The sequence below is a fragment of the Mya arenaria genome, chromosome 1, assembly GCF_026914265.1.
Source record: "Mya arenaria isolate MELC-2E11 chromosome 1, ASM2691426v1".
Lineage (NCBI taxonomy): Eukaryota > Metazoa > Mollusca > Bivalvia > Myida > Myidae > Mya > Mya arenaria.
This window is the reverse complement of record NC_069122.1, coordinates 29,515,474-29,529,237: the sequence shown is the minus strand read 5'-3', so window position 1 is coordinate 29,529,237 and position 13,764 is coordinate 29,515,474. Positions and strand designations below refer to the sequence as shown.

General features: G+C 34.2%; 1 pseudogene; it reads right to left on the bottom strand.

The window, feature by feature from the left end:
• Window positions 1-1,014: 1,014 nt before the first annotated feature.
• On the bottom strand, window positions 1,015-12,467 carry LOC128226211 (uncharacterized; annotated as a pseudogene).
• Between the last annotated feature and the right edge of the window lie 1,297 nt (window positions 12,468-13,764).

The following is a 13,764-nucleotide window of genomic DNA, read 5'->3' as shown; positions in this document are numbered from 1 at the left end:
AGGGGAATTTTGCCATAACGAGGTAATTTCGCATAAATACTAATACTTCTTAGGTCTTAAATAGAATAAATTGTAACTGAAATGCTGCATCATATAGACACTAACAACCACATTACATATGATATAGCAGATGAAAAATGCATATATGTTGGCTATCATTTGTCGATTTTGATCATTATTTGTGTTCATTAACAGGACAACCTAAGTTGACACAATTGGGGAAAACATTTAGTTTTTAAGGTGATTGGGGCCGAAATTACTAGAAAGACAGCCCTGTTAAGTAAAGATTTATTCATCTGAGTAGTTGTTGCGAGGTATTTTCTGAGTTTTCCGGACCTTATGCGTTCTGGAAACTTAAGACCTGAGCAGGCTTCAGTGATAACCCTCAATGATTCACAACCATCTTGAGGTGTTGGTCCTGTTCTTGCAAACAGATATTTGTTTGTAGGCAATATCCCAGCTTGTGCACGTACTGCTAGCAAATGTTGAAGGTTTATCAAATTCCATTATGTAGTTTTCAAGTCGTGCTCCGGAAGAAAAAGTAACCAAGGGCAATAAATATGTAATGAGCTAAAATAGAATTATGGTTCTTGCCCACTGTACTTCCTCTCATTGTGCTTTACCATACATGAAATGGTCTTAAATTGCATGTCACACAAAAGAAATAAATGAGATTTGTGTTGAACTTAAATCCTAGTTCACAGGTTTTTACAGAGCATTTTCCCATATACAGCGGTCACCAGTTGTAAGGAGAATGAATCAAATTACACCCATTTGTCTAGTTGGTTTTGCCATGGCGTCACGCTGTGCTGCCCTGTCCATTGCCGGAAATATTTGACAGCTTACTGTACAAAACTTAACCACTTTTCAACATTCATCATAAATAGTTAATAGACTCTGAGATACATGTCAGTCTGTCAAACAGAATAACTACTTTCAGTATCCAAGTCAACAAGTTCGTTTATGTCTTTGTTTGTTTAAACTTTAAAAAACAAACTAAAAGTGTCTAAATCATTACCTCCTTATCATGGCTTTTTCATTGGCGGGCAGAGAATCTTATATTTCCGTGTTAGTGTCCAACTCATCCCCTTTGATTCTGTTGTTGAAATCATCAACTCTTGAGTTCGTGGACTTCAGCAATTCGTCGTTTGTTAAATAATACAAGTCAGACTATTAAACAGTGTGTCAAGTAGGTATAATCTCCACAGGAGGGACTCATGTCTAACATCTTTGATTCTATTTCACTAGACAGGAAGTCCTTAAGGGAAACAAATCCTCCGTCATTGGCAATTTACTTCTTTTATTCAATGCCTTTAGCCTTTTACTTCTATTGGCAACACATGCTACCTTGGCATTCCATTGTGCTAAATACATTTCACTGAATTCATAAGCATCGGTCTTGTTTCTGTATTCTGCATTTTGAAGTGCTAAGCTAGCCTTCAAAAGGCTAGACTGCTTTAGATAATGTCCTAAAGTTACTGCCATTTGTGCTGAACCTGTTTCACGAAAGGGCTCCTGTACAGCTTTCACAACAGTTCCAAATTTACTAGCACGAATATAATAGGTTAAGGGTTGATCATGTTCTTCCTTTTCATTCATTTTTAAAAAGAGTCTTGCTAGACATCGCATCTTTGTTCTTACGTTGTCTTCATCCTTCCTCCTTCGCTCTACTTTTGGTCCTATTCTATGAAGCTGATGAACTCCAAATTCCCTTATCAGTACATTTTGCTCACATGTTGTTTTTTTTAAATCCTGGAGTGTCTTTAGTTTCTTTCATTTTTCCAATTTCTTCAGTAATACTGTTGAACAGAAAGTGATTTTTGTTTGAAAAACATAACATGTTAAGGTTAAAGATCATTGTTTTGTGCTCATTTTGTGTTTTAATTTGTTTTTGAACTTGAAAACTGAATTTGACAAAAAAACTTGACTGTTTTATGCATTATCTTTATTTATTTGGATCACAGTTTTATCCATTTCATTTATAGATATGTTACTTTTACCAAATAACCACACTTGAATGTTTGTTCTCCACATTTTACATCTCTGACAGTTCAGCAGATACCCCATTTAAGTCGGACCTGGAAGAGGTTGATCCAGCTGTATTGCACAACAGCTCGGAGGCAGATCCATCAGCAATTCTTTCGTTTGCCTGTAAGGAACAGCCAAGGTCCTTTTTTCTGATACATGTTACCAAGCTAGAAATGTTACTTTTACCAGATAACCACACTTGAATGTTGTTCTCCACATAATACAGTTTAGCAGATTCACCAGTGAAGCCCGACCTGGAAGAGGTTGATCAATCTGGAATAAACAAGAGCTCTGAGATAGATCCATCAGCAAGTATTTCATGTGCCTGTGAGAACCAGCCAAGGTATAGAGTTATGAAGGTTTTGAAAATTAATGTTAATTTTATATGTTAAAATATATTTTGGAAATAATGCATTTTTGTTTTGTTTTATTATAATAATATTCAATTAGTCTTATTTAGCTATAATTGTACCGGAGATTATGTATTGGTTGGTCATGAAACCATTTGCTGTCGGTGGTTGTATGTAAATGAAATTTAATGTTGATGAATAGACTTTTGCACATCATTTGCTACTTGCTTTTTTTGTTTTGTTTTTTTGCTCTGTGTAATATTGTGTTTATACACACATCGGACATCAGTTTTTGAGCATTAGTTATTTTCGTGTTATTTTTTATTGGTACAATAACTGTTTTGTTCATACATGTATAACAATATTCGAAATCCTAAAAAAAAGCAACCGCTTGCAACGTGTTCGGTGCTTTCACCAAATAATATTTATAAATGATTATTCCTTTCCAAGCTCAGATTGTAAGAAAGTTTGTGAATAAATTGAGGTCAGCACTGGTAAACCCGCTGATAGACAAAGAAATAAAGAATGCATTCAAATAACCGGTTTTTAAAGTGTTTTAGGTTTTCCACCAAATTAACAACTATGGTATCTTATAGTTTATCCTTTAAATATTATGTAGGTTCTGTCTCCTTACCAGTGCGAACTTACCGGGCCTGACTCTCAGTTAATGACTGCTCAAATTGATTCTGAAACCAGTTCCTCTTTTGTTTCAGGTCGATGAATAGCCATGGGTTAAATTCTTTAATCGAAAATTTGGTCGATAAGTGATATTTGTCACACTATTATAACCAGTGATAATTGTGGGGCAAGTTGACAGACCAAATGAAGTCCCTTGTAGGAGCCTGTTCTACAGATTTACAGGTAAAAACTTGACTGTGTATGCTTGAAATATTTCAAAACAAATCAGTTTTTGGAATGATTATATAGCAAAACATTATTTGTGTTATTCGAAGTGTTCTCTAAATAATCTGTTGCTTAAAATGTATTATGTGGATATTATTAAGATGGGTTTTGGCTTCTATTTGTCACCCTCGAGTCCGCTCCCGAAAAAAACAAACATTAATACTAGTTACCTTTTTGAGCCGCCATGAGATAGTACCCCTGTTGGGATCAAACAAACAACCTCTTTAGTTAGAGGAGTACACTTATAAACTAGACCACTCACATATAAATCTTCTTTTTCAGTATCTCTGATGTATAATGCACTTTTGATATATTCTTCAGATACACGCTTTTGAAGACCACGGTGATGATTTGTTTTTGTGAATTATTTGATTGTTGATATGATCTCTCATTCCTTAAAGTGTCTTTCACTATGTCAGTATAAATAACAAGGAAATAAATCATAAAGCAACTAAATGTTTTAGAATGGTTGTTTTCTATGCAAGTTTTAACACTAGATAGAGAAGTTCTTGTTCCAATAATCAAGATGTTGGTAACATTTAAGACCAGACTTAATTAGCCAGCTTGTTAACGGTAGCGGGCTTATTAACTTTGTCCGTACATACTGCGTTTGCATGAAGCTAGGGTGAAGATTTCTCACAAATCCCGAAAGCATCTTTGTTGCCACTTGAATCATAACACAAAAACTCCCAAGCCATACACGATCGTCAGATATATGGCTCTATTGTGGGTATTGTTTTGCATTAAAGCTATTCTATCTTGGTTCATATATATATATTTTTTGAAGGTTTATTTATTTGTTTATCTTCGATGATCGATTATGACTTTGGTCCGATTTTCAATCCCTAGACAATAGACTAGACAATATTGCTGTTTTAAAGCACTGTCCACATGCTTGAAGCTTAAGTCGTTGGGGTAAACTTGTAGCACATATGCTTACCAGATCCAAAGTTTTGCTTTTTATTTGTGTATGTGCAAATCGACCGAATACACTCGTGGAAAGGATAACTGCAAACGGACATATGCACTGCCACTATTGTTGTTTCCATTCGAGTACAACTGAGACCAACGGTATTGATGCAAACGTTAATTGAGTCACGACGAACAATCTAATATAATAATATAAAAAACTAAATCGGAAATTCCTATCAAAAATACTTTTTGAACGATGAATGTCAAATCTTACTTGCCACTTGCAAATTTTGTATTTAAATATTGGTAGATGTTGTGATCCTCAATTTTGGAAGCACCACTCATTATCTCACAAAGCAACAACACATTTTTCTCCGGCCAGTTCTTCGCTCTAGATTTCCTTGTTAGAGAAGTACACATATTTTTTCGGTTTCTAGTCGTCTGCAGACGATGAGTTTGACGGGAAGATTGCCATATAATATCACATTACTTCATATCTTAATTTGAGATTCACCGACCACTTCGTTTCATGAGAAAGATATATTACTGGCATTACACGACCACTAAACACATTATGACTCAAGATTGCGTTTAAAGTGACACTCTTATTCAAAATCGATACATACACATGTATAACAAACCTCAATTTTGACTGATAAATCTTTAACTGCTTACTAATAAATGCATTTATGGAAAATATTAATTACTGATAACAAGATTGTAACCGTGTATTTAATAGCAGAAAGCGCAAAAATATTAAAAGATGGGTGAATTTTTGAAACAAAAAATATTTTTAATATATTTTATTATTATTATTATTATTATTATTATTATTATTATTTATTTCGGTCAATATAGTGAAAACATGTCGTTTAAAAAAATATCATTTTTAATATATTTATTTTTATTATTATTATTTTTCTTGTAAATGGGAATCTTACCTTATCAGAACAGTAAACATTATTGGATTATCTCAATTATTTTAGGAACTATGCTGTATTGATTAGGTCCGTTTGGAATTGATTAATTTTTGCACATGTTCACCTTATATTTATTTATATATAATACTATTTTTCTTTCATGAAAATTGTGGAATATTTTTTTAAATGACATATATTCAATATTTTGACCAAAATAAATAATAATTAAAATAAAAAATAAAAAAATAAATATTAAAAAAAAATAAATGTATTACTGTATCCAGGCAATGTGACGATCACCTGTGAGAGCGCATCTTTAAAACTCGACTCGGCAACAAGTTACCAGTTGTCGAGCGTTGGGAGTTCGGTTGAGGGACTATCGGCTGGATTTGTAGTTATCTTTAAGACCGTCAATTGACGCCAAATAGCTGCATTTTTTATGACACTTAGTCTGAAACCTTTTTTAGCATCATGAGTCAAAAAAGACAAAGCACCTACGTGTTTAGAGTTCGTACTTGTGCGAAAACGAATCGAACGGTTTGAGATTTATTTATTTATTTATCCCCTTTCCAGCTCGTACATTTTTTAACAAACGCAATAGCACTTAATGGTTTTAACCTGAAGTACGCTACGCATATTACTTACAGTTATTTTTGTCTTTTTTATCAGTCTGTCCGCGTTATCCAAGCTTACAAATTAATTTGAATATTTCATAACATTTTTTTTGAAACCAATTGGCCGACTAAATAAAACTGAAAAACAATTATGTATATGATCGGAATGAAAATGCAAAAATGAACAGATAGCAAATCAATATAACTACACTAGCAGGCCAAGCGCCTAAAGCCATTTTTTCAAATGAATAAATATCTTTATGAGTTCACTTGTCTTTTATTAAAGCATAGACTTGATTTATTCGACAAACTTATTGCTCCAAATTAAATTTATGCAGGAGAAATTTGGGGTTTTGTTCAAGGTAATGCAGTTGAGTTTATCTATAATTCTGCAAACGTCTAGTTGGTGTCAAAAAGACAACACAAAATGACTTAATTTACGGAGAATTAGGAAGGTTAAGTTTTAAAACAATTATATATATGAATATAATTCAATACTGGGTAAAGCTATTATATTCAGATAATAACAAGTACATAAAAAGGTTTATGTTATCCTTAAAAATGACATTGAACGACGTGCAAACAAGCCGAATTTGTGTTCAATTACTAAAGACCTTCTTTGTAGTTTAGGTTTATTTGATGCATGGTTTTATCAAGAAATAGGTAATGTTGAATTATTTTTGTCATTAGTGAAACAGCGACTGAAAGAAAATTTCATCCAGGATTGGCATGGTAGACTTAATGCATCGAGTAGAGCTATATTTTATATTAATGTATCAAGTTTTAGACTTCAGTCATACCTCAAAATAATAAAGATTACAAAGTTTTGTAAGCCTATGTCTAAATTGCGGCTATCCTCACACAGATTAAGCATTGAAACATGTAAATGGAATAGACCGCAATCAAAACCATCAAACGAACGAATATGTACCTTTTGTAATTTATTAGAAGACTAGTATCATTTTGTTTTAGAGTGCACGTTGTATATTTAACTCAAGAGTTAGATACTTACCTAGGTATTATAAACAACGTCCCAGTATGCATAAATTAATGGAACTTTTTAATATCGATAATGAAGCTATTTTGAAAATTGTCTGTATATTTTAAAGCATTTGAATTAAGAGACACTACGTTTTATACTCCATGTAATGTGTATAGGTTTGTTGTAATTGTCATCTTTTTGTTAAGAAGTACACAGTAACTGAATCAAATGCTCTTATGAAGACAAAGATAAATATTAACTATTAGTGCACATCTCTATATCTGCATGATTATGTATTTATTATCATAATTTATTTATATCATTCTTTTTAATAAATTGTGATTATTGTGTTATGACAGCTTTTGTCGCCATTGTATATGTACATGTTTTGCCAGATGGGTCTATGACCTTCTTGGAAATAAATGTTCTGTTATGTTCTATCAAAATCACAGCGTGCTATATCCACTGGAGAAAAAGAGTGAGTAATTATAATCTTAGCTGCACTGAAAACCACGGAAGCCGAAAAAGGTTCATGTATCTGAATTATATTAAGGAAAAAGGTGTATGCTTCTGATTCAACTTTCAGGTACGAATCAAGCTGCTCACGGAAACTTTATACTAGTAAGTTGTTCACTTTGCCTTACCCAAATTACAGACCGGTCTACCTGCTAGAAACAATACAAATAACAATAAGACAAGACTAACTCGCACTAGATAAAAAAGACACTGCAAGAGTGACTTCCCTGATGTTGTTACACGAGCATCTCCCTTTAACTATGTTTGAGATGATCCTGATTAAACAGGTCGTGTAGGTTCGTTTCCTTTACTAAAGTGATACATACAATAACAACCCGGAGGAAGTAACTTCATCTAAATATAAATACATTTCGCGCGTAACGCCAATACATCGCGTTACGTAATGTCCCGCCAAAATACCAACAAACTATATATAGATATATTTATTCGTGCATATATATGTGTGATAGTAACAAACCAAATATTTCATAAAGTTATATCACAGACTGGTTAACAACGTATAAGGGTTGATATCTTTTGCTAAATCACAACAACATTAGAATGCGTTGGATACATGTACGTGCGTTAATAAAGATTTAATTCAATGTGACAAATATATAACACCGGATAACCCATTAAAGTTATTCAACTTATTTCCAATGAGGTCCTTATGACAAATATAATTATTTGCCAAGATCTCAGTTGTAAGCTGTTTAAATTAGGTTTTATTATACAAAATATAACATACATGTACTCTGACTAGTTAAAGAATGATTATTTTTTTTAGATCGTAATTATTTTACATTTATAAAATGTAATGCAGCCGACTGTAAAAACTATATGACACTTTAGCATAATATGACAAAAATCTTAGAACTGATGTGCAAGCTTAAATGAATAACAATTTATAAAAAATCTTCTAATTCTGCACACTTCATAACAGCAATGAGATGTGATTTCATTTCTTTTTTAAAAGTATTCTTATTGTTCAATTCTTTTAACTTTAGTGGAAGACTGTTCCAGTCCTGGATTGCTTGATAAAAGAAAGTATTTAATATATAACTGTCAGCCTGCGGCACTTTAAAATTTCCAGCACTATGTCAACTGTTGTAAGAATGTGTGGATGAGACTAAAGTAAAATGTTCATGTAAATATGATGGGCATTTTCTATTAAAGATTTTATGTACATGGTTAAGTCTGAGTTGCTTTATCCTATTTTCTATATCAAGCCACCCAAGATCACTGAAAGCTGAGGCTTTCAGGGAAGTTCTATAATCATAGCCATAAATGAATCTGACAACTTTGTTCTGAGTGACCTTTAATCTATACTTGAATTGTTTAGATACCAAGATGTCGATGCATAGTCAAAATGACATTGTATTAAGGAGTTACATAACATTTTTCTTAGATTCATATCTAAAAGTCGACTTCGTCTACATAAAAAAAATAACCTAGAATTAACTTAACTGACAATATTGTTAACAATAGATGCAGCACTGATATCATTGTCCACTATACTTCCAAGATATTTAACAGATGTTTTAGGTTTTACTATATGACCATTGCAGTTTACATTGAAAGTATCAAATTTTGTTAGTTTCCTTTTAGACCCAAATAAAATACATTCTGTTTTTCCAAGATGCAAAGACAGTTTGTTGTCAACTAACCACTTACTACAGTTTTCAAGATTCTTGCCGACTACATTACTAATAACAGAAGGATCTTTGTGTGAGAAAAGGATAGCACTATCATCTGCATATAATAGTAATTTACATTTTAAACTTATGCTTATACTCATATTATTGACATAGCATAAAAACAGCAACAGTCCAAGTATGCTTCCTTGGGGAACGCCACAAGAGATGTTCATGAATTCAGACGTAGTATTATTTACATTGACAACTTGTTTACGTCCAGATAAATATGATTGAAACCACTCAATTGAATCCACACCAATTTCTTTTAAATTCTGACATAGAACTGTATGATCTACAGTATCAAACGCCTTTTGGAGATCCAACATAATCATCCCTGTATATACCCCTTTGGAATTTTGTGGTTTTATATGGTCAGTCAAATGAATTAGGAGTCAGTTGAATAGTTACATCTAAAACCACTCTGAAGTTCGTATTATAATCCCTGTTTAACAAGAAAAGATTCTAGTTGGTTGTATACAACTCTTTCTAAGATTTTTGAAACTATACATAGTATACTTACAGGTCGATAGTTTGAAACATCAGATCTGTTTTTCTTGGTTTAACTTGAGCATTTTTGAGTTCAGATGGTACAATGTTACTTGTGATAGAGCTGTTTATCAGAAATGTTACTGGTATCTTTAAAAATGGTGCAACATCTTTTAAAAATATTGCAGGAATGTTATCTAACCCTGTGCTGTTTGAACAATTTAGTTTACATAGTTTCTTGTAAATGTATTCTTCACTAACAGTGTGAAGTTTAAATTTAACAGAGTCAGGATTTCTATCTTTATAAATTCGTTTAAAACAGTCAGACTCATAGTTAAACAAATTGGAGGGCAAAGATAGTTTTTTTTACTAAAGTTGAGGCTACGGTAGTAAAAAAGTATTAAAATGATTTGCAATCTTACATGGTTCAAAACAATTTTCATCATCAATGTTCAAAACAGTATGTGGAGAAGATTTACTTTTACCACTATATCCAAGATTTTTTTAAATCTGACCACGGCTTTTTTGGATCATTTTTATTTTCTTCCAGCTTGTTTGTCACATACTCTGATTTGGTCTTAATGACTTCTTTCTGAACAAGGTTTCTGTATAAACGATATTTATCTAACATCTCCTTCTGTTTGTATTTTTTTTTGAATTTGAAATAAAAAGCATCTCTTTGACTGATGAGTTCCAGAATGTTAGAATCAAGCCATGGTTCACTTCTTTTTTCAGTCTGACTTCCTTAACAGGAGCAACAATGTTCAAAACTGGCAGAAATGTTTCTTTAAAAGATAGCCATGAATCTTCTATATTTTTTGCGATAAACATGTTTGACCAATCGCAAAGTTTAAGGTTATGAATAAAATTATCTACACTGTAATGTTTCAAAGATCTTATAACAACATTCTTATGCATATTAAACGTCCCTTTCTTTGTTTTACGCGTACAAAATACAGGCAAATGATCACTGAGACCTATCGGAAGAATACCAGACTGAACAATCTTGTCTTGATGGCCACATAAAATGTGATCTAACACAGAAGATGAGGACTCCGAGATTCTGGTAGGGTCATTTATGATATGTTTTAGCTTTAAAATATTTGGAACATGTTCAAACCTTTTAAAAAGAGCTGATTTCTTTGCAAAAAAATACAAATATTAAAATCACCTAGGATGTACCATTCTGTGTCAGATCTAACCATACATTTTCAAAAATATCAACAAAATCTGTTTGTTTATGTGGTCTGTTAAAATAGGTTTGGTTTTTGGTAATAAAATATCAAACTGCTTCAAGATTGTCCGTTTCTAGGTCCCGTCTTTCGGTGAATGCCAGATCTTCATTAACGTATAAGCATGCTCCACCACATTGTCTGTTCCGGTCCTTTCTGATCACATTGTATCCTTGAATTCTAATTTCCGAGTCCATAACTGAATTGTTCAGCCAGGTCTCTGAAAAAGCTATGGCTGCAAATCTGTACTTTGATATTATATGTCTCACTTCTGGCAACTTTGATAATAGTAATCGTATGTTGAAATGAATAAAATGAAGTCCTTTAAGTTCAAAGCAGTTAAAATTACTACACGATTCAGTAAAACTCTCTATTGTCATGTAAATCTGGCAGAATTCTATCATGAATATCGTGTAAGTCATCACAAAGATGAAAAGGTAATAATTTAAGTACATATCCGACAAGTGAAATAGTAAGATCCATTGGATTTGCATACGTTTGAGTAGTAAGAATCACCAATATAACCAGAGCATCTTATATGTGTACGGGTTTCACAAAAAATCACAGTTCACAGCTTGACTACGGGCAGTTACACCTTTTCCACAAACTGAACAAGGAACTCTAGGTTGTCTCCCTTTCTTCATATATGGTGAGGATTTTGAGCTATCAGCATACTTGTCCTGTTCAATAGGTCCAGGGTGCGGGTGCACGTCACCACTTAGTAGAAGGAACACGAGAAAAATATATCTTGGAGTAACCTTGGCATAATACTTCTGAAGGTTTTTGATAAGTATTTCAATACTTGCATAGACTGTGCAGATAGATAATGTACATCATATAATTATATTGAACAAATAAAATAATACCTCTAGATGCCTCGATTGAGAAACAATTTCTAAATGACCGACTTTCTGTTTTGATTTAAAAATACTTCTCTGAATATTTTTCAGACAAATTTATTGAAACTCTGCATGAAGCTTCTTTGAATGACCATTAAGAGAACACTAATAGTATAACAATAATAGTATAAATGGCCGTTTAAATACATTAAACGCATTGCCTATCGCATATTTTTTTGGCAAATATTGATAGCATTCGTCAGAGATTTGTTAATGCACCAGTCAATTGTAACCACGCCCCCCCCCCAGGTCTGGGGAAATGGGCCGTGTTTTGGCCTTACCTGGGGTGCGTGGGCATTTGGCGGGATTTTACCAGCAGTTCGTCCCCGCAAGGCGGGGATTTTATCCGGGCTTGGCTGGACCGAAAGTCGAAGTCCCCGCTATTCCCCTGACCTGGGAGGGGGAGTCGTGGTTACAATTTACTGGTGCATAACTGGTCCCTAAGTTATGCAAAATCTTTGACAATATCAAATATAGTAAGCGCCGCTTTTGACTTTCTTATGTCAGGTGGGCGAACTTCAAAACAAATGTTAGTAAGCAGTGTTTTTCTTCACGTATGTCAGGGCCATCTTAGCCCTATTGTTTTAAAAATAACAAATTAAACTGACCACAAGTAATCTTAACTCGGAGGTGCTTTTAAGTCCTCTTTTATAAAAGGAATCATTCTTTCTCGCTCACTAATTCAAAAAGTAGTTTGGCGGAAAGTATTGTTCACGGTAAAGAATTCATTTATTAGTTCTTTTAAAGAACAATCATTTTTTAAACATTCTGAATCCTGTTAAACTAACACATTGGACCACATTCTTGTAGCTGACTTGGGGCACACTCCTGTTTTCGATTTTTTGATAGCAGGCTCATGATCAAAGTCCTTGAATGTTGTCGTCACAATTTTGACCAATATCAGCCTGATGAGAGTTTCCTCAGACATTCTACCCCTTCGTTTTGTCTTGATGAGCTTCATGGCACTGAAGGTTGCCTCCTACTTCACACATGTTGGAGGGAGTGCAAGAAGATCAACAAACCCCAGTCCATGGTCAACATCATGCCCCTCCTGGGCAGCCAGTTCTTTTGGAGTATCTCATTTTTATGCCCCCGAAGGTGGGCATATTAAAATCGCACCGTCCGTCCGTGTGTCCGGCTCAATAACTCGTGTTCGGGCTGTAACTTTCCCTTGTATGGACAGATTTTAAAATAACTTGCCACATGTGTTCGGCATACCAAGACGACGTGTCGGGTGCAAGACCCGTGTCCCTACCTCTTAGGTCAAGGTCACACTTAGGAGTTTATTCACAATGGAATGCTGCATATAAGGACATAGCATATAGGTTGTCGTGTCCGGGCTGTAACTTTCCCTTGTATATACAGATTTTAAAATAACTTGCCATATGTGTTCGGCATACCGAGACGACGTGTCGCGTGCAAGAACCGTGTCCCTACCTCTAAGGTCAAGGTCACACTTAGGTGTTTATTCACAATGGAATGCTGCATTTAATGATATAGAGAATAGGTTGTCGTGTCCGGGCTGTAACTTTCCCTTGTATGGACAGATTTTTAAATAACTTGCCACATGTGTTCGACATACCAAGACGACGTGTCACGTGCAAGACCCATGTCCCAACCTCTAAGGTCAAGGTCACACTTAGGTGTTTATTCACAATGGAATGCTGCATATAAGGACATAGAATATAGGTTGTCGTGTCCGGGCTGTAACTTTCCCTTGTATGGACAGAATTTAAAATATCTTGCCACATGTGTACGACATACCAAGACGACTTGTCGCGTGCAAGAACCGTGTCCCTACCTCTTAGGTCAAGGTCACACTTAGGTGTTTATTCACAATGGAATGCTGCATATAATGACATAGAGTATAGATTGTGGTGTCCGGGCTGTAACTTTCCCTTGTATGGACAGATTTTTAAATAACTTGCCACATGTGTTCGGAATACCAAGACGACGTGTCGGGTGCAAGAACGGTGTCCCTACCTCTAAGGTCAAGGTCACACTTAGGTGTTCATTCACAATGGAATGCTGCATGTAAGGACATAGAGTATAGGTTGTGGTGTCCGGGCTGTAACTTTCCCTTGTATGGACAGAATTTAAAATAACATTATCCATTAAATAAGGGCTTTAAAAATAACATTCATTTATTCAACTTGAAAGATATTCACACCCCATGAGTGATTAATTTGCTGCTGATTTGTGGTTTTCCTCGGCATCGTCATCTT